At 33.0% G+C, this 27980-nt stretch overlaps 1 long non-coding RNA gene across 1 annotated transcript; it reads left to right on the top strand.

Annotated features, from left to right (window-relative positions):
* Positions 1-20456: 20456 nt before the first annotated feature.
* LOC128556735 (uncharacterized) lies at positions 20457-27535 on the top strand. Its single transcript, XR_008370807.1, has 2 exons — positions 20457-20917; positions 27435-27535. It is a non-coding gene; the product is annotated as an uncharacterized LOC128556735 (long non-coding RNA).
* Positions 27536-27980: the final 445 nt, after the last annotated feature.

Raw genomic sequence — 27980 nt, 5'->3', positions numbered from 1 at the left:
TGACTTTTAGATACTATTCAGAAGTAATTTTGAAAAACAAAAACCTCAAAGAAAATATGAAAGATACGTCCCAGGTTAGCCTAGAAAATGTTCTCCTTTTGCACGACAACTTCGAAGTAAGATTTTTCTGAAAGAGTATTCACTTGCCCAAAAGACGGCCAGTTATTGATAAAGAAATATTTTTTGAAAAAAAAAAATACGGACCTGGAAGCAATGCACATATCAAAATGCTCATAAACACCTTTCTAATGGCTCATTGTCACAGGGGCAAAAAAATTTCAAAATGACTTTTTGGCATTGTTTTCTAAGAAAACATTATGATTGTAATATATTTAACCGTTTATGGCTCATGGACCCATACTGTATCCTAGGTACGTTACTGCCACCTGTGGTAAAAACCGCCATTTTGCGCTACGTGTCAAATTTAACAGTTGGAGGAAAATTCATTATAACTTTGGATTTTACACATTTAATGTTTTTTTTTTTTATCAAAGTTGCTCTTAAATATATTTTTTATCTAAATGTAGTGCATGATTTCTAATATACTAACTTTGACTGGGTGATTTGCGACGAAAACAGATTGCGTAATATGTATCGGCTACAGTATACGTCACGTAAGCCGCACGTAGGGCTATCGCTACGTTTGTTGTAAAGGCATATCATCACTAGTCGGTGTGGAACATAGCATGATAAAATATTTTCATCTGTGCTTCTGCAGAGAGCGTATTTATCAATATACCGCGAGTATAGGAATACCGCGAGAATAGGTTCCACCACTCTACACATCTGACGATATCGAGTTATCGTTTTACAAATTTATTTTAGTGTAGCAATTTTACGCATTTAGTCTAATTTAACTTAATTCGTGCTCCTTACTTAAAGTATACCCTACTTTTCATTAGTCTAAGCATCCAATAAACAGTCAATTTTAACAACTTTACCTCATTTGTCTGTATGTTATTCTAGGCCAGATAATATCTGTGTTTGCGAATGGCTAACTTTATATATAACTGAACACTATGACATTTATATATCTGTGACGAAAATTTCGAAATTTGTACCTTGTACTTGAGGGGCAAAAAAAGTCAATGCATTCGACTGCAACATACTTGTACCTCCATAATTTAATACAGCATGTATATATGATATCATTTTATAGGTTAAAGAGTTTCTACTGATGTATTTTGCACACCAAATTTGATCAGGTATAACAAAGTTTTGAGGCAGCTATTATCATAGCTTTTATAAATACTCTAGTAGTATTTTGTTAGTTAATTCCCAAAATTAAAGTGTAATAAATATTATATTAAATGCATTTGGTGAATTAAAACATTTTTAAGGTAGTGGACCCGCAATAAAAATCGGCATTTTCAGTTAAATTACGTATTCCACGTGTGCGTTTTCGGCATTCTCCGTTTTTTTACGGAAAGCTATGTTCTCGGTCGGATTAATTTCGTCCGGAGAATGCCGAAATAACAATCAAGGATACGTAACGGCACGGAAACTACCGATTTTCATTCCGGGTCAATTACCTATCACTTGCATGATATCCAAGGCAATTCTTCCGACATGAATACAGATGTCAGTCAACTTTGGAGTTTCATTCGGAACTTTTCATTGTGTTGTCTTTCTAAGTGTAGTAGCAAATGTCACCGACGGCCGCACTACGCCCTTTGACGGGAAAGGCAGAGCTGGGACAAGATATTTGTCTATTTGTCTATATCAATATCTATAACAACGCAGGTTCGATTTCTCAAAAGATGTATTATATATAATATAGATGACTTGTAACAAATAATGAAATAACATAAATATATAATCTCATATATGTATATATATGTGGCTATTACAATTGACATTATGAACGGTGGTGTGACGAATGAATTACGGACAAAGCAAACAATGACCCGACATTTCAAACCGAATATCGCAACAAATATTGAATAACCAGCTACGATAATTATTACATATATGGCAAAAATATATAACAATATAGAACAATCATTTACATGTAGATATATGAATGTATAACTACAAAAATGACATTTTTACTTGCTGCACAGAAAATGGCGTTTGTTTATTTGTATTTGAATAATGGCTGTAAAGTGAAACTAAGCAATCGATGGGTTGGTTATGACAATCACGTGTTAGAGTTAGTAAAGAAAGGTAACCGTGCAATATCTCTAACTACGGAGTACTGGACTAAACTTTTAACTTACAATGACTTACGACCAAACTACTTCAAACACTACTGATAGACAGCTAAAGAAGACTAGAGTAGACACGGAATAATTGCAATGTACAGGGAATAAGAAAATAACTGAACACTGGTAATATTTAGTTTGAAATACGATTTATTACTTATTAACGAATATACACCCTATGACACAAAGTAAAGGCAATTGCAGTTTGCAACAGCTACAAATTCCAGAATTCAGCAAACAAAGAGCAAGGTCCGGAAGGCTTAACATAAATTGTGTAATCGGCTTTGGAAAATCTTGGTTATTTCTGATGTGGCTACGTTTTATTGTTTCATTTAGGTGGAACATGTGGGCCTAGGTTTTTGCGCTACAAAGTGATCTGATAAACTGGAGATGGTACTAGTTTTAAAAGTGGATGTTTGGAATACAGTAAAAATGGTTTTTATTACAGACAGCCTGTCCTAAATACATTAAATGCTGATGCTGATATATCACTTCAGATGGAAGGCTACTTTAATTTTATAGAGATTAACCGCGAACAGTTATTTATTCCAACTGCAAAGAAAAATGCCAAAACGTGAAACGTGGTCAAGTTTTGCATACAGTTTTATAACTGATAAAAAGGTCATTATGAGAACTTGGGATTACAGAACATTTACACCAAAACGTAACATTTTATTTCATGTAATGTTCTCTAATTCATTTTTAGTTTAAATTGTCAAGATTGAAAAGATGTTGAATTCTTGCGGGTAGATGTAAAGTTGTCAAACTATCTTAATATAAACTGTTTACTAGTGTAACGTGTTCCGAGCGGTATATTATTTGAAAGGTTGCTTTATACAGCTTTACATATAAATGTATATATGAATTTTTCTTATAGCCTCCTGCCTATTGATTCTGTACAAATGATTCGTAAATGAGTGGGTGTTTCAAAAATAATCAGCTTAAATTATCGGTTATATCATATAAAACAAACACAAAATTATATCAACGATAGCTTGACTTTTCTTATAACTTAAGCTTTCAGCTTACTTTAACACTATGATCATATAGAAATATCTGAAGCATCTACCTTTAACTGCAACCCGATACTTTCCTATAGTCCAATAACTATCCCAATAGCTATGACGCGAGGCGTCAGTTAGACTAATGAGATATGTTACTGGTAGGGATCTATAACAAAGTTCCAGCTATTTGTATATACAATGTCTTCAGCCTTAAAATACTTATATCTATTTCAACTCAACTGCGACCTGGTTTTTTAACACTAATATGTTACCATATCTCTGAAAGCTAGCTTTCTAGAGATGATGGAGGTTTATTAATGCCCAGTCAACTTCAAAGTCCCAGTATCTTTCAGTGGTCTGACTCTGTCGAAATTCTGCAACGATCTGATTAAAATATGGCGAATCTCTGTATTTATAGCAGCTGAGCGGATCACTCATGCATGACTTAAATTTCATTGGCTGATCAATTATTTTTGATTCTATTGAACGCTCCCTACTTAAAACATCAATCAAGTGCCCAGTGACCAAACGTACGTAAAACGTATTTCATAACCAAACTTTCATCAACTGATTTACATGAATCGAAATTACATCTCTAAGGTAAAAGTTTAATCATATTTTGATTGATTAAGATAAATGGCATACTTACTTTAGGTGTAAGAAGACGAATATCAGCTATTAAAATAACGTAGAGTTGACAACTACTGACGTATAAATGGCGTTTGTAAAACAAAGGGGAGTAACTCACACTATTCTGAGTCTACCGTTACACTACCCACGCCTCTGTTTACATGCGTCTCGCATGTTTTATCATATATCATAAAATAATCAATACAAAAAAATCCTTTCAACAACTTTACTTCTCTCTAAGTATTTCACAACACGTTTTTATATGCAAAAATTTGTTCAAGATACTTTTCTTGATGTATTACCTACACATTACTTTAATGTGTCATTTGTATTGTTTACTTATATAATGTCTATACTGTTATGCTGTAGCATTTCATATAATCATATGTCCTCTATATTTATTTGTATGAAATGTTTAACTTCAGATCTTTTCCTTCTGTCACGTACTCAATATCTTCTGCTCTAATCATAGTATCAGGTGTCATAAATTCTTTCAACTGGATTGTCATATTACCGATGCTTAAACCTTCTTTCACAACAGATTTTGATGAGATAACGGTATTTCCATCGTTAACTATTTCCACAGATCTATTGAGAGTCTCATTGTCAAAATAAATACCTATATGAAAAGTCTTGGTTTCTGTATCATCCTGACTTGTCTCGTCGTTAACATGTTTTTCTTTAGCTGCTTCGTCCTGATCTATCTTGTTTGTAATTTTACTATCAAGATGCGTTTTCTTTACAGGGTCTTTTCCTTTTAGTGCACATAACATCGGCTTTGTTGGTTTCCTGAACATACGCCGTGTTCTTGTGTCATTTTCATTCCTCTTATCAGTGTTACTTTTGTTATCACTATTGGGAAGGACGTCTGATTCAGATTCCTTGTTTTCTCTGTCATCATTAGTTTTGTCATGATTTTCATCGTTTTGTGTATTACTACATTTACTATCCAATGTATTATTGTTTTCATCTGAATCTTCATTATTTTCACTATGATGCAACTCTTCATCATCTGTCTGTTCCTGGGACAACAACGGTTTCTAGGGGTGTCTTATCCCCAGTTTCACTTACTGTTTCTTTAACACTCTTCTGTGTCCTATTTACTTCATCAGATTTCTTAAGGGCATGCATTCTTTTACAGTGCAGTCGAACGTAAGCTGCCTTTTTGAATGATTTCCCACAAACACGGCATAGCACCCTTTTATCATTCTCGGACTCTTCTTCCGCTTCGTCTTGTAAGTATTTAGGTTTTCGTATTTCTCTTCCAAATCTGTTTGTTACTATTTCTTCCTCTGGCGTAGCTTCAGTTTCTGAGTCATCCGAATGATCTGAAATGAAAGCATTATCATCATTCAAAATTAATGTGTTACCTTCTACATCTGTGTCCTTGAACATAAGTGTCTGTGATTTAGTCTTTCGCAATCTATTTACATGAATCATATGAGGAGATTCAGATCTACCGCAGTTAACTTTGTATAAAACATCAGAAAATTTTCCTATTATTTCATAAGGACCTTTCCAAAAGGACGTGAATTTTGAAGAACATCCTACCTTTTTGACTGGAAAATAAACATAAACATTGTCACCAGGTTTAAAGTTTTCGGAAGAAAGTTTTGTATCATGATATCTTTTCTGTCTACGTATAGAATTTCCAGTATATTCTCTAACAACTGAGTGAGCTTCTTCTAATTTTTCTTGTAGTTCCCATACCCATTGTGATTGCGGAATTTTCTTTATACTATTGGGCATTCCAAAAGCAATGTCTAATGGTGTAGAAGTTTCTCTACCAAGCATAAGTAAGTTGGGAGTCATTCCTGTAGTTTCATGTTCGGCTGATCTATATGCCATCATAACATATTGAAGGTATTCATCCCAGTCGCGATGGTGATCTTTTACAAACATGCTAAGCATTGTTGTAAGTGTTTTATTAAATCTTTCAACCATTCCGTCTGACTGTGGATGGTATGGTGTTGTCCTAGTTTTCTGAATTTGTAATAGGTCACACATTTCCATGAAAAGTTTACTTTCAAACTGTTTGCCTTGATCTGAATGAATAATGTCCGGTATGCCAGATCTACTTATAACTTCTTCGACTACTATTTTAGCAACTGTTCTTGCCTCCATATTAGGCATTGCAAAACTTTCTGTCCACTTCGTAAAGTAATCTGCAATGACAAGTATGTACTTATTTGCTTTTTCTGTTTGAGGTAATTCTCCTTAAATGTCAATAGCTATCCTTTCCATTGAATATCCTGATCTTACAATTTGCATAGGGACCTTCTTTGTTTGTAATGGCCCTTTCCTTTTCATACAGGGTTCACAACCGGATACATAATTTCTCACATCATTTTGCAAACCTGGCCAATAATATCTTTGTCTTATTTTGCCTAGTGTTTTCTTTATTCCCAGCTGTCCTGAGGCTTTTATGTCATGAGAATATTTGAGGACTTGACGCCTAAATTTAATTGGTACTATTGCTTGCCAATTAACTATTTCTGTATCAAGTATAACCCACTTTCTTACCAGCAATCCGTCAGGGATTTCAAGTCTTTTCCATTGACTCCACAGTGATTTTAGGTAATAGTTTTCACTACCTATCTCTTTAAAATCTGGTCTTGCATCATTTTCAATCCAAAGCTTTACTTTTTGCACATCACTGTCATTTTCCTGAGCTTCTGCCAATGACTTTGATTCCTCTGATTCATTTTCTGTTACTGGATGTAACTGTGAACGGTAAGGTCTGTTTCTTTCTATTTCGGGCTGACCTCTTTTTCCGCATTGTCTGCACGGAATTCTACTGACAGCATCTGCATTTTTATGAAGCCTTCCTGGTCTGTGTTTAATAGTTATATTGTATGATGATAGAATTTCTAACCATCCAGCTATTTGTCTTCAGGATTTTTAAATTTCATAAGCCATTTCAAAGAGGAATGGTCTGTTCTTACTGTAAAAGGTTTACCATATAGATAATGCCTTAAGTATTAGACAAAATGAACTAAGGCCAACAGTTCTTTGCGTGTAACACAATACCCACGCTCGGTTTTTGATAAAGTTCGGCTGGCATACGCAACCACTCGTTCATGACCACTGATTTCTTGTGAAAGTATTCCTGAAATGGCAAAGTCACTTGCATCAAAATCAAGAATAAACGGTTTTGTAAAGTCAGGGTGTGCTAAAATAGGAGCATTAGTAAGCTTTTCTTTTAATGTTGAAAAGGCTTTTGAACATACATCTGTCCACTGAAATTGTTTATTTTTTTTCTGTAAGTACATGTAAAGGCTTGGCTATCTCTGAAAATCTAAATATGAATTTTCTGTAATAACTACAGCGACCTAAAAAGGATCGTATTTCTCGGACATTTTTAGGTTCAGGCCAATTTTTGATACATTCAGTTTTCTTAGGGTCGGTCGTTACGCCTTCTTCGGATATAATATGTCCTAGAAACTCTACTCTTTTTGAAAATAAATGACATTTTCTGGGTTTTAACTTCAAACTGGCTTCTTCTAATCGATGGAAAACTGTGTCAAGATTTTTTATCATATCTTCGAAAGATTTGCCTGTGACAATTATGTCATCTAAGTAAATTAAGCAAATCTGCCAATGTAGCCCTGCTAGTACAGTTTCTATCAAACGTTCGAAAGTCGCAGGAGCATTACATAGACCGAAAGGCATGACCCGAAACTCGAATAAACCGTTCCTAGTTCCGAAAGCAGTTTTTGGTCTATCTTCTGGCTCAACTTCAACTTGCCAGTAGCCTGCGTTAAGATCAAGACAAGAAAACCATATAGAACCTGCTAACTGATCAAGGGACTCGTCAATTCTTGGTAACGGATATGCGTCTTTCATCGATGCCTCGTTGACCTTTCTGTAATCTATACAAAATCTGTGTGTACCGTCCTTCTTTTTAACCATAACAACGCCGCTTGACCATGGGCTAGAAGATGGTTGTATTATACCTTTGTCTAACATATCTTTTACTTGTATTGAAACTTCGTCTGACATGTGTTGTGGTAACCTTCGTAATGGCTGTTTAATAGGTCTGGCATCACCTGTCGGAATTTGATGGCGTATAATGCCTGTCCTACCTATATAATTATCTGATTCTGAAAATATGTGAGCATATTTCTAAAGAAGCTTTGCTACCTCTTGCATTTGTGTTTTATCCATATCCTCAGTAGTACGTTCGTAAAGGTCTTGTATGTGAGAAGGAATATGAAAAGATTCTTTGCTTTTGTTTTTACCTGACTTAACGTTCTCAACAGGACTTAATGTGGATATATTTGTGCCAGGATATATGACTTGTTTCTCAACTAGGGGGTTCAAAACTCTTAAAGGTACTTTTTCCTTTACATTGACTAAAACCCTTGCTATAAAACCTTTATTATTGGACACAAAATTTTCATTTGGTTCCGTAACATTTAGGCCTTTATCAGTTATAGGATCTATGATTTTTCCCTGAATGATTACTTCAGACCTTGCCGGAATTTCAACCTTTTCAGCAACAACTACTCGATAGCAACCGATAGGTCCTGAACAATTTAACTTTATAATTGTTCCATTTACCGATATCTCGTTGTTGACTATGTCTACAACAATATTTCAGGCTTTCATAAAATCTAACCCTAGAATAGCATCTCCCTCTATCTTAGATACTACTACAGAAATTGATGAAGTTTCCCCATTAATTTCAATAGTTACCTTTGTTTTTCCCTTGATTTCTAACGGTGACCCAGAGGCAGTTACAATGTCTTTTTCAAAATTTTCTAAATCAACCGTACAAGAATTATTGTCTAGAAAACTGGACGATATTACAGAAAGGGTAGCTCCCGTATCAATTAAACAGTTGGCTTTGAAGCCATTAATTTCTGCTTCAACATATACACCAGAGCCTATGTTATTTGAAGATTTAACATTATGCTTGTTCGAAATATTTAAATTTGTTTTAGATTCATTGCCAGGGTTTGGGCAGTTATATTTTAAATGCCCACTTTGCCCACATTCATAACAAATAACACCTTGTCTTGTATCTTTCTTAGACCTGTCATTCGTGCGATTTTTGAATGTTCTTGAATAAGTTTTATCATTCTGATATGAGCGTGTATCATCTCGCTTCCTTGTAAAGTTATTTTGTGAGTTATTTGAACGTTGTAACATCGATAGAGTTTTCTTCATTTCTTCAAAGGATTTCTTTAAAGACTGTAACTCGTAATCGTCAAAAGTTTCAAAAATAATCAGCTTAAATTATCGGTTATATCATATAAAACAAACACAAAATTATATCAACGATAGCTTGACTTTTCTTATAACTTAAGCTTTCAGCTTATTTTAACACTATAATCATATAAAAATATCTGATGCATCTACCTTTAACTGCAACCCGATACTTTCCTATAGTCCAATAACTATCCCAATAGCTATGACGCGAGGCGTCAGTTAGACTAATGAGATATGTTACTGGTAGGGATCTATAACAAAGTTCCAGCTATTTGTATATACAATGTCTTCAGCCTTAAAATACTTATATCTATTTCAACTCAACTGCGACCTGACTTTTTAACACTAATATGTTACCATATCTCTGAAAGCTAGCTTTCTAGAGATGATGGAGGTTTATTAATGCCCAGTCAACTTCAAAGTCCCAGTATCTTTCAGTGGTCTGACTCTGTCGAAATTCTGAAACGATCTGATCAAAATATGGCGAATCTCTGTATTTATAGCAGCTGAGCGGATCACTCATGCATGACTTAAATTTCATTGGCTGATCAATTATTTCTGATTCTATTGAACGCTCCCTACTTAAAACATCAATCAAGTGCCCAGTGACCAAACGTACGTTAAACGTATTTCATAACCAAACTTTCATCAACTGATTTACATGGATCGAAATTACATCTCTAAGGTAAAAGTTTAATCATATTTTGATTGATTAAGATAAATGGCATACTTACTTTAGGTGTAAGAAGACGAATATCTGCTATTAAAATAACGTAGAGTTGACAACTACTGACGTATAAATGGCGTTTGTAAAACAAAGGGGAGACTCACACTATTCTGAGTCTACCGTTACACTAGTACTCTATCTACATGTATTTATCAGTGAAAATGCATGCAGGCAAGATCATATCGATTTTTATGAGGCTGTTTATAGATTATCAAGGTATAGCAAAAATATTCTTCTTCTATATAATCTAATGTCAACATGAAGTTGTTAAAAAATATACACTGATAGCCTACATATCGTGATAAAATAATTTAAACACTTGTGAGAAGCAAAGAGAATTTAAGGACAAAACGCTTTAACTGAAAAAAGGAAAATTGAAAAAAGTTCACGAGAAATGCAGTACTTCTCTGATGTTATTTTCCAAATATTAAGTTATTATTTTAGTGCAAAAATAAACATTTCAATCTCCTTAGAAATAAGAACGACGTACGTAATTCTACCTGTAAAGCAGTGATATAAAAAGCGAGTCAGATAACATCCGAGTGAAAAGGATATGCATGACTGATCTTTGATATTCACATGTAAATGTACTACAATTTTACAAACTAAGCTCTAAGTATTAGGATAAAGTATCAGTCATTATTATATAGAAAATTATATAAAAAATTCAGCCTTTATTTCATTGATAAATACAAAACATTTTATTCAACTCTAGTCGTATACAGGAAAATATTCAATGGTCTGGCTACTTGCTTAGTTGCGACATTCAGTGCGAGTTTTCAGCCTGACATTTATTTGTCTAAAATTACGGTCCATTTTGGCTGATATAACAGTATTAATAGGTATATCTATAGAAAAGGATTATCAAAGCAGTATTTTGACCTGCATTGACGAATTCGGCTATCGTGGATTTTGCCAGACCAGATCACACTCGGCAATCAACGCCTCGTGGAATCCAGGCATGGCAAAATCCACTCGAGTCGAGTGCAACATTGTTTATCAATGCTGTTAAAATAAGCTATTGCATCGTTCAATTTAGAATTCTAGAACTTCAACAAGTTAAAGCATAGCAAAAGCTCCTTCTAGGACACATCTATATAAATATAAAATGATCATCTTGTAAAATTTTGGTTGCAATGTCTGTTTTATACTGCCAAAAAAATGTCATAAACTGTTAAATCCAATAACAAATGAAATATGTTACCACTTTCAGTAGAGTAAATACGGCAATAAAACATTGACCCGGTCAATCCATTACGAGTCGATGCGTGAATTTGTTGCGCATAATTAGGGGGTCGCAATGGGGTTTGTTTTCACATATAAACCATGCATTTGAATGTAACGATAATAGTTACTTGTTTACATTTAAATTTGCTGATATATGTCTATCTGGCCGACTGAATGTACATATGTTATGTTCTTCAAGAATGGAGGAAATAAAAGAATCGATCAATCATCCTCGGGTTTAGTAATATGTAATCCATGGAACGCGTTCAATCAAAGAGTCGCCTCAATTAGGAAAGAATAGTTTAACGTCAGAGGTTATTTCTAAGGCCACGGAGTTTAACTGGCCAGCTTGTAATTACAACAGCTTTCGATATCAGTAGCTCAGTCAAGTGTGACTTACCGAATTAAAATATTCCTTCTCAAGAGAAGGAACAATCAATATTCTCCTCAGTCTATGGACTTTCAACTACATTTAAATTAATATTTCTGTATTTGTAGATTAATAGTCAAATATTTAACTGCAGACCACTTTGTTCCTTTATGTACCAATGAAGTGATTTGAGTACGACATACCAGGGCTAATCAGTCGCTAAAATTGGTGCTAAAATTAGACTGTCGATTTACAAGAACTGCAGTCTGGACTGGTTAATTGGAAATTTATTGCCATAATTAATATATAAACTAGGTTATTAGATGGTCATCATTTTTCAGATACAACCCATAGCCTAATTGATAGGAGAGAAAACTGGTATACCCTGAACTATCACTTGAATCTTCTGCTGCAAAATTTATTACTTCGGCTAGAGTCTTGTTTTTAGGCAAATTAAAACTAGAGCGATTTTAAATTCTATTTTGAACCTTTTTAGACAGCTTGAGAGCAAAATGTACATAGAGTTTGTTCCAATTAGATTTTGCTATATCAAAACAGCACATCTATCCATACCTCTAAACACGGGCAATGGACTGTCAGTGAAATCCAAAACAAAAAGTCAGTCTCTTAAAGGGATACTCAAGTTCTTTCAAGAAATGAATTCATGATTTATTCATTTTAACTATAGTAATGAAAGGAAACAGAAAGAGGCCTTTTTGTTGAATGAAATTTTGCTATGAGTCACGAAAACATATGTAAAATCCAAGTCCAGTCAAGAGTATGACCATAGAACTCTAATAATTTTACTTTGTCCGTTGTAAAACTGAGTAACATAAAAAAGAAAAACTAGTATGTGACATTTTCTAGCATTTTTAAGCGTTATTCAAAACAGGAATACTCAGGTCAGGTAAGCAAAAGCATGAACATAGCGCACCCATATCGTCAAAGTAACAAACCATGCATATCTGTTTTAACTACGCATGTCAGTAAAACGCGAGAACTGTCGTTCCTACAACGATTTAAAGAATGTTATTTTATCCACACTTTTACCTGTGTATCACCTGTGTATTACCTGTAAACTCACAAAGAATAGATTCCAAAATTTCTGTATGCATATCCGGGTTCATGTGGAATTGAGAAGAGACGGCTTCAGAAGCCCTCTTTATTACCTTTAAAGAGTGCCATATTCCCGCCTGGTTAAGACCATTTTCAAGCCAGTTATAAGCTTGATTGTAAAGAGGAATGTCTGCCGATGATTTTAAGCTACGCCATATGCTCCAAAAGTTGTGTCGAAGCTGTTTGGTAAAATGAAAGTGAAAGTAGGTATTGCCTGATATCTTCCTACGCAATATTAGCGTTGCAATCACGTGTCTCAGTCGCGTGACCATGGCTTCATTGCATTATGGTCAACTCCATATTTGTTGGTATTTTTTAATTGACAAGGATAGTCTCGCAAGAAGTGAAAAGCTTAAAATGCTGATTAAAACATGTGATATTTTTTTACATAGAAAATAGTAGTGGAGGCATTTGATACTTTCTAACCATAATCGGATAATGCCGAGATCGTATACGAACGGAAATTACCGGTTGACATCACGGGTCCACTACCTTCAAGATATCCAATGGCCATCTTTCACGTAAATATTTTATCTTTAGATCTACATATTTACTTTACAAATTCCTCATCAAATGTATAAAAATAACTTTCTTTAATATATAAATCAAGTTTGCATATAGAACTACATTCATAAATCTTTAAGAAATAATATATCTCCTTTAGTGATTTGTCGTTGAATAAAATCATTGTTTTGAGTTCAGATGCGAAAGAATATAATTGTATGCTTCTGAACGACAAATAATGATTTCATGCAAGAGCAAATCACTAGATATTATTTCGATTCTAACACTTTATCAAGGATAATTGTGTAGATATATCTACATCATTTTCGTCATCCACCAAATATTTCCATGTTTTCTGTTGGTTTCTTTTCCAGCGTGCGCTATGCCATTTGACGCTATGACGTCATAATTGTGACGTCAGAAAAATGTATTGTTGCAGAATAACACACACTTTTCAGCCTTCTTTGTTTAATAGGAAAACAATTCAATTCGGGTCGTGTTAGAATATGCAGTAACAGTTGATTGTTAAAAAACAACAACAACAACAACAACAAAAAGAAAACAGCCATTTTTAGTGGTGGAACACATTTATGCTGTGTTTATCTATGTACATGTATACACTGTGTACTATTTTAAACCTAACGCATAGTACTGTTAATACAAATAGAATTGTTAATTTTATGTTTACATAAACTATGTGAAGATATTGTTCATGTTTTAATATGAAATTTGGATCTAATATACCTTTAATATATTTGAACTAGCTAAATTTTTAATTACCTGAATTTGTATAAGGAGCATGCCATTACAGCCGAGAAGTCGATATATCAAAGATACGAAACTCGATCTAACGTAATCATAAATAATCTAACCAATATCTATAAAACAAATATCTCTTTACATCAAACATGTCTCACTGCAATCGAGCAGGAAAATCAACTTTCATATCCAATACATTACAACATCCGATGATTAATTTCTTTTCCAGACGAGAGATTAAAACAGACGTATAGTCAATAGAGATAGATTGAAAATCAGTAGTTACAGTGATATATCTGTTTTGACTAAGGATTGGTTATAGATGATCATCTCTAGTTCCTGTTCGGTTTTGAAAGAGATATTTATTCTTTATGTAAAAGAGATTTTGTATTGCATGTAAACATGTTTTTTTATTGTTTGCTCTTGTCATTTCAAAAAGTAGGTGAAACATTGCCAAGCATGTGCCGCTGTGGGGAATCAAAGAATGTAACGTAAACATGTATGTTTCGTTTGCTCCTATCATTTCTGAAAATAGGTAAAACATTATCGAGCATGTTCCACTTTGGAGAAACAAAGAAAGTAATGTACTGTTTGCTACTGTCATACCTACAGTAGGTTAAACGTTGTCTTTCAGGTTCCACTGTGGGGAAACAAAGAATACAATGTAAACATGGCCTGCTCCCATTATTTGAAAAAAGTAGGTAAAATTTTGCCAAACATGTAGCATGTAGCATTGTGAGAAAGTAAGTATGGCTACATCGTTTGCACATTTTATATCCAAAAATATGCAAAACGTTTCAAAGCATGTACGACTGCGGGAAAACAAAGAATGCAAATTACACGATTCAATATCTTTTCTGTTCTGTTTATGTATTTGATATACTCATTATTATTACTTACATTTTTTTTCAAAAGCAATAAATATGATTAAATCAAAGGGTAGACAAAACTGGTACGAACACTTCAACAATAATGTAAAAAATAGTGTATGTAAATGAATTGTTCAGGCAAGCTAAAGAACAAAGTGCGAAACTGAACACAATGCCTGCTAATAGCAAAACGCCAAATCAAACAAAAATAACCGTGTGAATCGCACGCAGATTATATTAATAAAACCGGTTAAACCAGGGGTAAAGATACCTCTTTGATGTATTTTATTGTCCGATTTTCAACTACCGTCATTTTCCGCCAAATGCTCAACAGTCATATTCTCTGCTATCCGATCTTATCAATGATGATCAATTGAAAACAAACAGAAAATACAATTCTATCTATCAGACAAGCAGTCTGGCGCATTCAGGCACTTTTACAACTCCATTTCATAAACAAAACGGTTTGATAATTTAATATCAAGTTGACCTACGCTGCATTCTTTTCAATGTTTTTAACACTTATAATGGTGAATATCAGATTCATATTATATGCTTGGAAGTCTAGAATTTGACCGAGATACGTTTTAAAGACTATGGCAAATTTAATAAATATATTCTATATTCATCTTATTTATAGTGTAAAACACCAATCTACGCATTAGTCTAACATTTTAGTCTATTCACCAAAATCTTTGAATCATTTTGATCTGTGTATAGAAAGAAAAAAGAGCAGTGTCAACTCGTTGAGCGTTTATTGAGTTGTTTCTTTCTTTTTAAGATGTTCAAGTTTTTGTTAAAAACAGAGTGGCTCTAGACCGATGTAAACAGTAACTAGTTGATTTCATACTGAAACATTTTCTCTATTAATTTGTGAAATTATTTCCAGTGTTTGGGAAAAACAAAATTTATATCGTGTTACTTTTCGTGGAATAGTAATAAATGTTTTGTCAACGTTCCGAGCCTCGATTTTGCTTCAGTTGACAATATTGTTTACTCTCAACTAGAATCTAAGTAATAGAAGAAAGTATTTAACAAAAATATTTCGTGTTTATAGAGCATTTTTTTTCTCTCGGCAGACATGCCTATCATACTCTGATTGCGATGTAAGGATTGCACCATTAATCTAGACATATCCTTGGGCTGTTTTCCGGAAAAGTCATCCATTCTTATAAGACTGCATAATTGTAGTCGTCATATATAAACCCCATTGAGACGGTTTTCTTGTTTCATCGTTATTCTCACATGAAGCAATGACGTTGGATATATTTGTAAACTACAACCTTCACTTATTGCAACACTTTTTACAACCACTGGACAAACGGTTCTCTTTTGATGAAAATATTTCTTTGTAACAAAGCTTTCTTTTCAATGATCATTATATCAAACATTAATATGAAAATGTTCGTTAGCTAGAGGACTTATGCAACAGTTACACAATCAAGATAGCTGTTTCTATCATTTAAAGACTGGGATTGATATCGGATGTAATTGCAACAAATGACGCAATACGCTCCCTGGACGCTGCTGGTTCCATTATCTTTGACAGCAAATTTGCAGATCAAATATTCTTATCCGAATTTCTTCGTTTGACACAAACTTAGTAAATGCTGTTCATGTTTTCCAAGGTCAGTGAGTTGTACTTGCAACAATTTTAATCTTGAGTCTTTGGTCGTTCGGCAAACGTTTATTTTGCATTTTGGCCCAAAGAAATATTGAGGATTTTGTTTTCATCATATTACGTAGGTTTTGAACAAATTACCAGCCATTAAAAAGATTCTGATTACTGCTTAAGAAAATCAAACAAAGGATTCAGTCAAATCTGCAGCCATTTTATGACCCGAAATAATGGCTGAAATATACAACAGAAAAAAACACCCATTGAAATAGTTGTTATGCTGCTTGATATATCAAGGGGATATTTGCGTTTTACAAACAGCTCTTGTTTCAATACGTCTTCACAACAGCGGGTGTTAAGTGCTGTGTGGCGGCCGTAAAAAGTCGCCCCGACTTCATCTCAGTGTTGTTATATTTTCTGGTCCTTCGGGATCATTGATTTCAACTCATTTAGATTTGAAGATTGAATACTGCTTAAGCCGGTGCTAGGGGCGTGGGCAGTGTTGCTTTTTCCATTACTGCCCATGAACAGACTCAATCAAACCGAGTCTGCAATTTTCACTATTTGCCTTGTTCTCGGTGCTTCTGAGGGATCTACTTTCCAGATTTTATTTACTTCACAACAGCGGATGTTAAGTGCTGTGTGGCGGCCGTAAAATGTCGCCCCTACTTCATCTCAGTGTTGTTATATTTTCTGGTCCTTCGGGATCATTGATTTCAACTCATTTAGATTTGAAGATTGAATACTGCTTAAGCCGGTGCTAGGGGCGTGGGCAGTGTTGCTTTTTCCGTTACTGCCCATGAACAGACTCAATCAAACCGAGTCTGCAATTTTCACTATTTGCCTTGTTCTCGGTGCTTCCGAGGGATCTACTTTCCAGATTTTAGTTATCACTACATTATGTTGTCTTTGAAGTCTTCTTTTTTATGTAATTGTTATTTTTTTCTTTATTTTATCTTTATTATTACCAATATTTAGTTTCATGGTAACGTACATGTAATTACAATATCACTGCTTTTTAAACGTATTTTAGACTAACGTTTTATCGTACATGTACTTTCTTCCATATGAGATTTTTAGGGTTGATTGTTTTAGCTTAATATAATACGTTTAACATTCTATTTACACGAAATTATCCTGCCACTAATATTAAGTTTGTTCTATATTGTGTATAGAGGACAATATGCTAGACAACCTTTAGCCAAACGTACTATCCCCATTATATAAAATAACTTATCGCTATTATTATTATTATTATCATCATTATTATCATTATTATTATTATTATTATTATTATTGAGTTATATTCAAGAATAAGTAATTTAGTTTGTAAATGGTGAAATTCTCTGTAGTTTTTTAGAAACATGTATCATATAAACATCATCGTATTTTTGCAACATTCTTGTGCGGATGATATATTAATTTATCCTTCTACTTATAGACCAATATGGCCGACGCCTTTCGCCATAACCATATATATGAGCGATGTCTGAGTGATATAACTTTAACTTTAACCACAAACACTTATTAACATTTATAAATCATGAATATTGCGTCTTGTTCAGATTGGTCCTGACTTTTTAAGAAGCGTCTGCACGATTAACATCTATATGTCCCTTCATCGTGATTTATGATCTTATTTCTTAAAAAGAATGATGTGGTGGAAGAATTACTTCGCACTATGGCCATTATATGCTGAAAGAGAAACTTTGCTTTACACAGTAATTAATTTCTCCTTGAACGTTAAATGCGGATCATTTTACTTGTTAAAACAGATTATTAAACCATCCAAAATGTCATAACATTTCTTATGAAATAAGGTGTATTTTTTCATCCTACCTATACTCTTTTAACCTCTTTTCTTCCGCCATCGACAAAACCTTTCAGTTTCGCTTTGTCATTGTGTTATGTTGACCTTCATCAAATGCATAATGTTACGTGTACTTGTGTATGAATATGGAATAAACGTCTTCTTCGTCTTCTTCTTCTTCTTCCTCTTCTTTTTTCCATGATCATATTGGCATCTATTATACAGATTCACAAAAATTTTGTTGACAATACAGTGAGTTACAACGATAACTTTTCCCGTAGAAAATCTGAGTGTCATACAACTAACTACAACGTCTATGCTAATGCATATTATGTATCTACTGGTCATTTGTTATTTGAAACAATTTGAAACAATGACGAATTAAAGCTTGACAGAAAATACCAGACACTTGTAATTAAAAATAATTTACTTCGAAGAAACGAGACTAATATAAAACCATTTTCTATTTTGTTTGAATGCTGTTTGTGATTTTAACAGCTAAATGCACAATTCATGTCAATCATGCCCTATAATTATGATGCCTTAAAACAATTATATATATATAGTTGCATTTAACTAATTGTTGAACATTCAATTGCATTAAATTGACTGATCGCAAGTTATTACTGAACTTGATCCCTTCTTTTATTACATAACTGGAAAGTGCAAAGGGGGTGCTTGCTTTTCTTCCATAAAAATCAGTGCATCAATACATGACTGTTTTAAATTATAATGAATCATTTTTTTTTCGGTCAGAGTAGGTATACGTTTTTCATACACCTGTGGACAATTTCATTGATATTCGACAGTTTAGCTGAACAAGACATTCTGACTAATCACATGGTTTAACCTCTGTATATTAGCCTGCTAAATTTCTAATATGGACTGGTTCATCATTCAATTTCGGCAATACCATGTCTTATTGGAAGGGTATCCACTGAATATTTACTTACTGAATAGCGACCAATGTAGACCATGATCAGACTGCACGGATGAGCAGGTTTACTTTGGTCTGCACTAATCGCAAAAGCAGAATAACTTGCCGCCAGCAGGCTAGAGGTTAAAGATCTCTATCTCTGAAACTAATGAATGTACTTTGTAAATATTTGAAAACCTATCAGGTTTGAAGCTATAACATGTTTTACCACTCATTAGAACATGAGACCGAAACTGTTTACTTCACAATGTTTAGGAAAAATATTTCAATAGAGACAGAGTTATGTGACGAAACCAATGACTAATTAAAGATGCACTAATCTTAAGTTCACTCATAAGTGTGATCTGAAACAAGAACTTAGCAGTGACATAAGTTATAACTTAAACTGTTTCACAAAGCGATCTTATATCTTTCCTAATAAGTTGTTACTTAAGACAGAAATGACGAATTACTAAGTTGTCATAATTGAAAAATTATGTTACAGTTACCTGTAAATTTTGCTAAATGCTCAAAGTAGGATGGTGATGCTTTTAAACAAATTTGAAAACATAAAAAACATAAAAATATAGTTAAAATAAATATTTTTACATAAAAATGAAGAGAAGATTTTTTTAAATATTTCCTTAACTGCTAAAATATTCACAAATTAGAATAAACGTTAAGCGATTGAAAGTAGTTTCCATATATAGTCTAACGGTCAAACATTTGTCAGTCGGGAAATCGATATTGATCACTGGAATGTTTTAAAGGGGGACAACCATCTATAATGGATTAAAAGCTGGGAATGAGAATGAATGGCTTTGACAACTATCGTTAGTTATTAAATGCCATCTTATGTAAATGCTGTGTGGTCTTTCTATCCCACAAACAACTAAACTTCGTAGGAAGTCTTATCTTGCATTTGTGTCAGCATTTCTCCTTTGAATTAGTATAGTTATATCCAGTGCACTTAAGGTCAAATGCAAGGTGAATTTTGTCTCCTGTGAGGGGCCACCACGTTTGGTATATGAGTTTTACAAACATCTTGCTTGACTTTTGTTTACTAGTTAAGGTAATATTGAATACAACTTCTTAAACAATTCTAGTAATTTCCCTTTCTATTTTCCAACAAATTAAAGTTGTATCACATGATATCTTTGCGATATGGCTGGATATTGCATATCAACGCATTTTTGTGTTAAAATTAAATGATATGGAGAGACTTGTGCTTAGTTAGAAACAATTTACCTTAGGTTAAAGGTAATTATCCAGATTTTGATTAACGGATTTGTTTGGAAGTATAAAAAATGATCATATACACGTAACTATGTTCACTGAACGCTTATTACATGTAAGATTTTCATAGGTCTTCTGAAAATTTGATTCTGCAACCAGGATTGATTAGAAATATATTAATCCTGAAGCTGCACACTGTTTTAAAACCTGCCTTTAGGTCCAGATTGTTGGAATATCCCAATATCTATCCAATGTAAATGTAAAACTATAATCATATTGAAATCAAAAGAAAAGGTCTTTTTCAATGTTTTCATATTAAAATTTCATAAAAATAATAAATCATAAATTTAGGGATCTAACTCTAAATAATGGGTCTTTTTGTTCATTAAATAAATTTCTAACACAATATACTAAAATGAAATTGTCATAAAATGTTGCTCAAATGTGATTGACCATCTTTAAAGTTCAGAACATATCAGTTCACAAATAACTTAACCGACATCTAGTATACAAATATTTTACGGTAAGCGACCCAAAGTAGTAAAATTTCATATCCTTTCATTAATTTCTTTTCTGTACATGAGGGATCGAAAATGACGTATAGCCAATAAGCATAGACCGAACGTCAGAAGATATAGCGATACTCATAATTCTCTTTTCAATGTCTTAGTCTAATTTAGTATCATGATTAGTGATTTTGATAAAGAATAAAGGTAGTACTACTGTCTTAACATACTAAATTTCTCCTCACCCTTACCCCACCAAAAAGTAAAAAGAAAAACAAAAACAAACAACAATGAAATAAAAAGATAATACATAAATGAAATTAAAAACCTGAAGTACATTGTATTGATGAAGTCTGGAGTGTATCACAATTGTTTTACAAACAAGGTTACATAAAATTACTGATATATATGACCCCACTCATTTAATCAGTCATAACATTAATATCCCACTGTATGCAATTACTTCAAGTATGAAGTTTCCCAGAGAACTGTTGAAAATGTATGTCAGAAAATAAGTTTTTCAAGTGCTTATTGTGTTACGAGTATAAGCAAACAAAGAAAACCGAATAATATAATTAGCTTCTACGATTACAGAAAAGTGTTTTATTTCACGCGAACATATTTTCTTTGTGCTATGCCTAATTTTCTCTTCCAGACTGCGATTCACATTACCCTGTGACCGCGTATGTATGTGCCCATATTGGATACGTTATATTCTATATTGGACGATACAACAACTTTAATTCGAATGTCCATGTTTAATAAACAATGTAAGCCGCTGACCTATAAATGTATCTGTACATATATAAATTAGGTCAAAGTCACCAATTCACATCCCTCTTTGTTTCACATAAAAAGCGACGACTTTATTTCTGATTTACGAGTATTTATCGAATATCACTTTCTTCGTGATTGTTTGATCACAAATTGATGAAAAACATAGAACGAAAAAAGAGGGTTGATAAGTTCCTACTGAAATGCCAGTCAGTGATGGTGCTTCCCTGATAAATCTCATATTTGCTCTTGTTCTTGTATCGACCCCTTTTCGGACATACTCGTTGGTAATTATTTCTGTTTCAATCTTTAAATAGTTAAGTTGTGTAATAAGTATTATTACTTTTTGACGTTTCAGGAGGTACTCGTGCTAAATGTTAAAATATAAGTGTTAATTAATATTAGAGCATATCCTATAATTATGTTTTACTCTCAACTAGAATTTAAATATTAAAATATCTAACAAAAATGTGCTCGTACTTTTAGAGCGCAGACATGCCTAACCTTACTCTGATTGCGACGTGGATGTAAGGATTGCACAATTTATCCAGACATATCCCTGGGTTGTTTTCTGGAAAAGTCATTCTAATAAGACTGCATAATTGTAATCGTCATATATGAACCCCATTGAGACGTTTTTCTTGTTTTTGTCACATGAATCAATGACGTCGGATATCTTCACTTCATCTTAACTACAACCTTCACTTATTGCAACACTTTTTACAAGCAGTGGACAAACGGTTCTCTTTTGATGAAGATATTTCTTTGTAACAAAGTTTTCCTTTCAATGAACATTATATCAGATATTAGTATGAATATGTTCGTTAGCTAGAGGACTTATGCAAAAGTTACACAATCAAGAAAGCTGTTTTAAAAACTAGGATCGATATCGGATGTAATTGCAACAAATGACGCAATACGCTCCCAGGACGCGACTGGTTCTACAATCTTTGACAACAAATATGCAGATCAAATATTCTTATCCGCATTTCTTCGTTTGACACAAACTTAGTAAATGCTGTTCATGTTTTCCAAGGTCAGTGAGTTGTACTTGCAACAATTTTAATCTTGAGTCTTTGGTCGTTCGGCAAACGTTTATTTTGCATTTTGGCCCAAGAACATTTTGAGGATTTATTTCATCATGTTACGAAGGTTTTGAACAATTACCAGCCAAAGATTTTGAATATTGCTTAAGAAAATCAAACAAAGGATTCAGTCAAATCAGACATAACATGACCCAAACAAATGGCTGAAATGAACAACAGAAAAAACACCTATAGAAATAGATGTTACGCTGCTTGATACATCATGGGGGCATTTGTATTTTGTTATTTTTACAAACAGGTCTTGTTTCCATATGTCTTATTGCTAAATGACGTTGTCTTTGAAATCTTCTTTTTTATGTAATTCGCTTTTTATTATTTCTTTATGTTATCTTTATTTTTACCAATATTTAGTTTCATGGTGACGTATATGTAATTACTATATTACTGCTTTTTATAAGTATTTCAACGTTTTATCGTACTTTTTTCACATTAGATTTTTAGGGTTGTGCGGATTGCAAAATTTCTAACCAATCGTGCTCATTTGTATTAATGATTGAACTAACAATATCGTGTTTAAAGGACAATGTGTTAGACAGATTTTAGCCAAATATATTATACCCAATATATAAAATATCTTATCATTAATTTTTATTATTGTTATTATTATTATTATTATTATTATTATTATTATTATTATTATTATTATTATTGAGTTGTATTCAAGAATAAGGTATTTAAGTTGTAAATGGTGAAATTCTCAGTAGTGTTTTGAAAACATGTATCATATCAACATCATCGTATTTTTGTAGCATTTTTGTGTGAATGATATATTAATTTATCCTTCTACTTATCAAGTTTGATATAGACCAATATCGCCGACGCTTTTCACTATAACCATATATATGAGCACTGTCTGATGTAATTGTTGAAATGAGATAACTTACCACAAACACTGATTAATATTTATAAATCATGAATATTGCGTCTTGTCCAGATTGGTCCTGATTGGTCCTGACTGTTTATGAAGCGTCTGCACGATTAACATCTATATGTCCCTTCATCGTGATTTATGATCTTATTTCTTTAAAAGAATGATGTGGTGGAAGAATTACTTCGCACTATAGCTTTATGTGCTGGACGAGGAAGCAATTTAATTTCTCTGCGGATCATTTTATTTGTTGACACAAATTATTAAACCATCTAAATTATCATAACATTTCTTATGAAATAAGGTGTATGGTTCATGACTATACCTATACTCTTTAAACCTCTTTTTCCTCAATCGACAAAACTTTTCAGTTTGTCAAGCGCTTTGTCACTGGGTCATGTTAACCATCATCAAATGTATGTTACGTGTACATTTGTATAAATATTGAATAAACGTCTTCTTCTTCTTCGTCGTCTTCTTTTTCTACAATCATATAGCATCTATTATACAGATTCACGAACATTTGTACATATATCAAGATCAACATTTATTTCCAACAAAAAATGTTGTATATATTTCGTGTCGCTTTTATTGTAAGCAAAGTTAAAGCAATTAAGAAGGAAATTGAAGTTTGCATTATCTATTCACCTTTTGACTTCTATAAAATGATGTGTATTGTTTTATGTTTATCCAGTAAGTGTCTTTGTAAGGGACGGTGATTTCCACTGACTGGCATATTCAGTCTCCTTTTTACTAGGTTTTATGTATGTACCATTTAACGTAACATATATTGCACGTTTCCTAGGTAGAAGAATTGCAATATATGTAAGGTGGATATTGGGCATGTGATCTGAGAAACTTCATGGGTCGAAACGTGCGTAGAGAATTTAACAAGAAGAGAAATGTCGAGTATCCCTTTCTTTGATAATCGATTGTTTTCAAGCGGTTCCTTCCCTTTAACTGGATTTTCTCCCTTACATTAGCTTAACCAAATTGAATGATCCAAAGATTTTCTATTTGTTGACAATACATTGAGTTATAGCGATAAGTTTTCTCGTAGAAAATCTGAGCGTCAAACAACAATCTCCAACTTATATGCTTATGCATATTACGTATCTACTAGCCATTTGTTATTTTATTTTGAAACAATGACGAATTAAAGCTTGACAGAAAATATCAGACAATTTACGAAAATACCATGTAAAGTAATTTTCTTCGAAGAAAACGAGACTAATATGAAACCATTTTCTATTTTGTTTGAATGCTGTTAGTAATTTTAACAGCTAAATGCACAAATTATGTCAATTATGTCCTATAATGATACCTAAAAACAATTATATATATAGTTGCATTTAACTATTTGTTGAACGCTCCTATGCATTAAATTGACTGATCACAAGTTATTACTGAACTTGATCCCTTCGTTTATCACATAACTGGAAAGTGCAAAGGGAGTGCTTGCTTTCCTTCCATAAAAAGCAGTGCATCAATACATAACTGTTTTAAATTATAATGAATCAAATTTCTTTTTTCTTTCTGTCAGAGTAGATATATGTTTTTCATATACCATTTCATTGATATTCGCCCTTTTAACTGAACATGATGTTCTAACTAATCCTATTTTTCAAAGTGGAAAACTGTGGAAGACCAGTGCGCCGTGCTAATTACCAAAAGCTATATGAAAAACATTTAGCGCTAAATGCCAAAAATTGAATGCTAAATGCTACATACCAAGTGTTATATGCTTATAGTATAAAATGCTAAATGACAAACAACTAATGTTTATTCCAGTTGATAACAAATGATCGTCAATTCTTTTAAAGATTTAAAGATTTCTGTCTCTGAAACGTATTAATGTACCTTATAAATATTTGAACAAATTTAATGTTCCACCTGTCAGGTTTGAAGCTATAACATTTCATACCACTCATGGGAACATGCGACTGAAACTATTTACCCTACAATGTTTAGAATAACGAGTTTAGTAGTGACAAAGTTATGTGACGAAGCCAATGACTAATTAAAGCTCACGTTCTAAGTGGTTTATCATTAAGAAAGAACTTAGAAGTGACATAAGTTATAACTTAAACTGTATCGCAAAGCGAACTAAAATCTTTTCCTAAAATGTTGTTATTTAAGACAGAATTGATGTCTTACTAAGTTGTCTTAATTAAAAAATTATGCTATATTTGCCTCTAAATTTTGCTAAATGCTCAATGTGGGATGGTGATGCTTTTAAACAAATTTGGAAACAAGAAAATATAGAAATTAGAATGAATCTTTTACATAGAAATGAAAAGAAGATACTTAAAAAAAATATAACCGTAACTGCTAAAATATTCACAAATTAGAATAAACGTTAAGCGATTGAAAGTAGTTTCCATATACAGTCTAATGCTCAAACATTTGTCAGTCGGGAAACCGATATTGATCATTGGATGTTTTAAAGAGGACACTCTTCTATAATGGGTTAAAAGATGTGCATGAATGGCTTTTAACATTAATGGTCTTTCTATCCCACAAACAACTAAACTTCGTAAGAAGTCTTGTTTTGCATTTGTGTCAGCAGTTCTCCTTTGAATTAGTTATACCCACTTAAGGTCAAAGTCAAGGTGAGCCTTGTCTCCTGTGAGGGACCATCATGCTTGATATATGTGTTTTACAAACGTCTTTTGCTTGATTTTTGTTTATTTGTTAAGATTGAATACAACTTCTTAAACAATTCTTGTAATTTCCCTTTCTATTTTCCAACAAATTAAAGTTGTATTACACGATGTCTTTGAGATATCATTGACTATTGCACATCAATGCACTTTTCCATTAAAACTAACTGATATGGAGAGACGCGTGCTTTAAATTCATTTACCTCAGGTTAAAAGTGGTTTTCAAGATTTTGATCAAGTAATGGATTTGTTTCAAAGTATAACAAATGATCATTTACACTTAAACTGGTCCATCATCCAATTTGGGCAATACCATTTATTATTCGAAGGAGTGTTCACTGAACATTTACTGACTGAATAGCGAACAGTGCAGACCATGATCAGACTGCACAGATGTGCAGGCTGATCTTGGTCTGTACTGGTCGCAAAGGCAAACTCAATTGTGTTCACTGAATGCTTTTTACTATACATGTTAGAATTTTTCACAGGAGGTTTCCTTAAAATTTGATTTTCCTCACCCGGTTGCCCAACCAAGATAGAGTTATTTTAGCATATGTATAAATTTAATAAAACCTACTCTAGCTAATAGAGTGAATAATGAAGAACTAATAGATATTGTTTGCAAGATTCACATTACCATAATTATAAATCAGGATGGGCAAATTCATCAGAAGTGCAAGTCTTTGTAAAATTGTTTAATAACCTTCCCTTTACCTAACATGGATGTGCAACCAGGATTGATTTGAAATAAATGAATTCGGAAGCTACACACTGTTTTAAAACCTGCCTTTAGGTTCAGATTGTTGGAATATCCCAATAACTATCAAATGTAAATGTAAAACTATAAATCATATTGAAATCAAAAGAAAAGGTATTTTTGAATGCTTTCATATTAAAGGGAAGTAATTATAAAATTTCATAAAAATGATAAAACATACATTTAGGGATGATCTAACTCCAAATAATGGGTATTTTTGTTCATTAAATAAATTTCTAACACAATATGCTAAAATGAAATTGTCATAAAATGTTGCTCAAATTAGATAGACACACTTTAAATGTACCAGAACATATCATTCACAAATAATTTAAACCGATCATCCTAGTATACAATCTTTTACGGTAGCGACCCAAAGCATTAAAATTTCATATCCATTCATTAATTACTTTCTGTACATGAGGAACGAAACAGCAAGATAGGCCAATAAAGCAATAGAACCGAACGTCAGAAGAATAGCGATACTATCATAATTCTCTGTTTCAAAGTTTAGTCTAATTAGTATCATGATAAGTGAATTTGATAAAGGATAAAGGTAGTACTGCTGTCTTTTCTGTTATCTAAAGCATATTAAATTTCTCCCCACCCTTATCCCACCAAAAAGTAAAAATACAACAACAATAAAATAAAAAAAAATAAATGAAATTAAAAACCTGAAGTAATTTGTATTGATTAAGTCTGGAGTGTATCATCATTGTTTTACAAACAAGGTTACAAACATATGGCTGATATATATGACCCCACTCATTTAATCATTCGTGACATTAGTATCCCACTGTATGCAATTACTTCAAGTATGAAGTTTCCCAGACAACTGTTTGAAAAGTTGAGTCCGCACCCTTAAAATACCAACATAGAGAGTTTTCGACCACATAGATCCAGAACCAACCTGCGTATCCCGCGCATCTCATGGTCAGGCACCATTCTGTTTTCGCTTTCAAAGCCTCATTGCAGTTAGAGAAACCGGTTAGCTAACATCATGTATCCAGACCAGACTGCGCTGATGCACTATATTATATGATTATCCATATTGGGTCGTCATGTCCGTAATATGGACGAATACAAACAACTTAGATTCGCG

This window comes from Mercenaria mercenaria, chromosome 4 (assembly GCF_021730395.1).
Source record: "Mercenaria mercenaria strain notata chromosome 4, MADL_Memer_1, whole genome shotgun sequence".
Taxonomy (NCBI): domain Eukaryota; kingdom Metazoa; phylum Mollusca; class Bivalvia; order Venerida; family Veneridae; genus Mercenaria; species Mercenaria mercenaria.
Note: the sequence above shows the minus strand (reverse complement) of the source record. Positions and strands in the feature narration are given on the sequence as shown.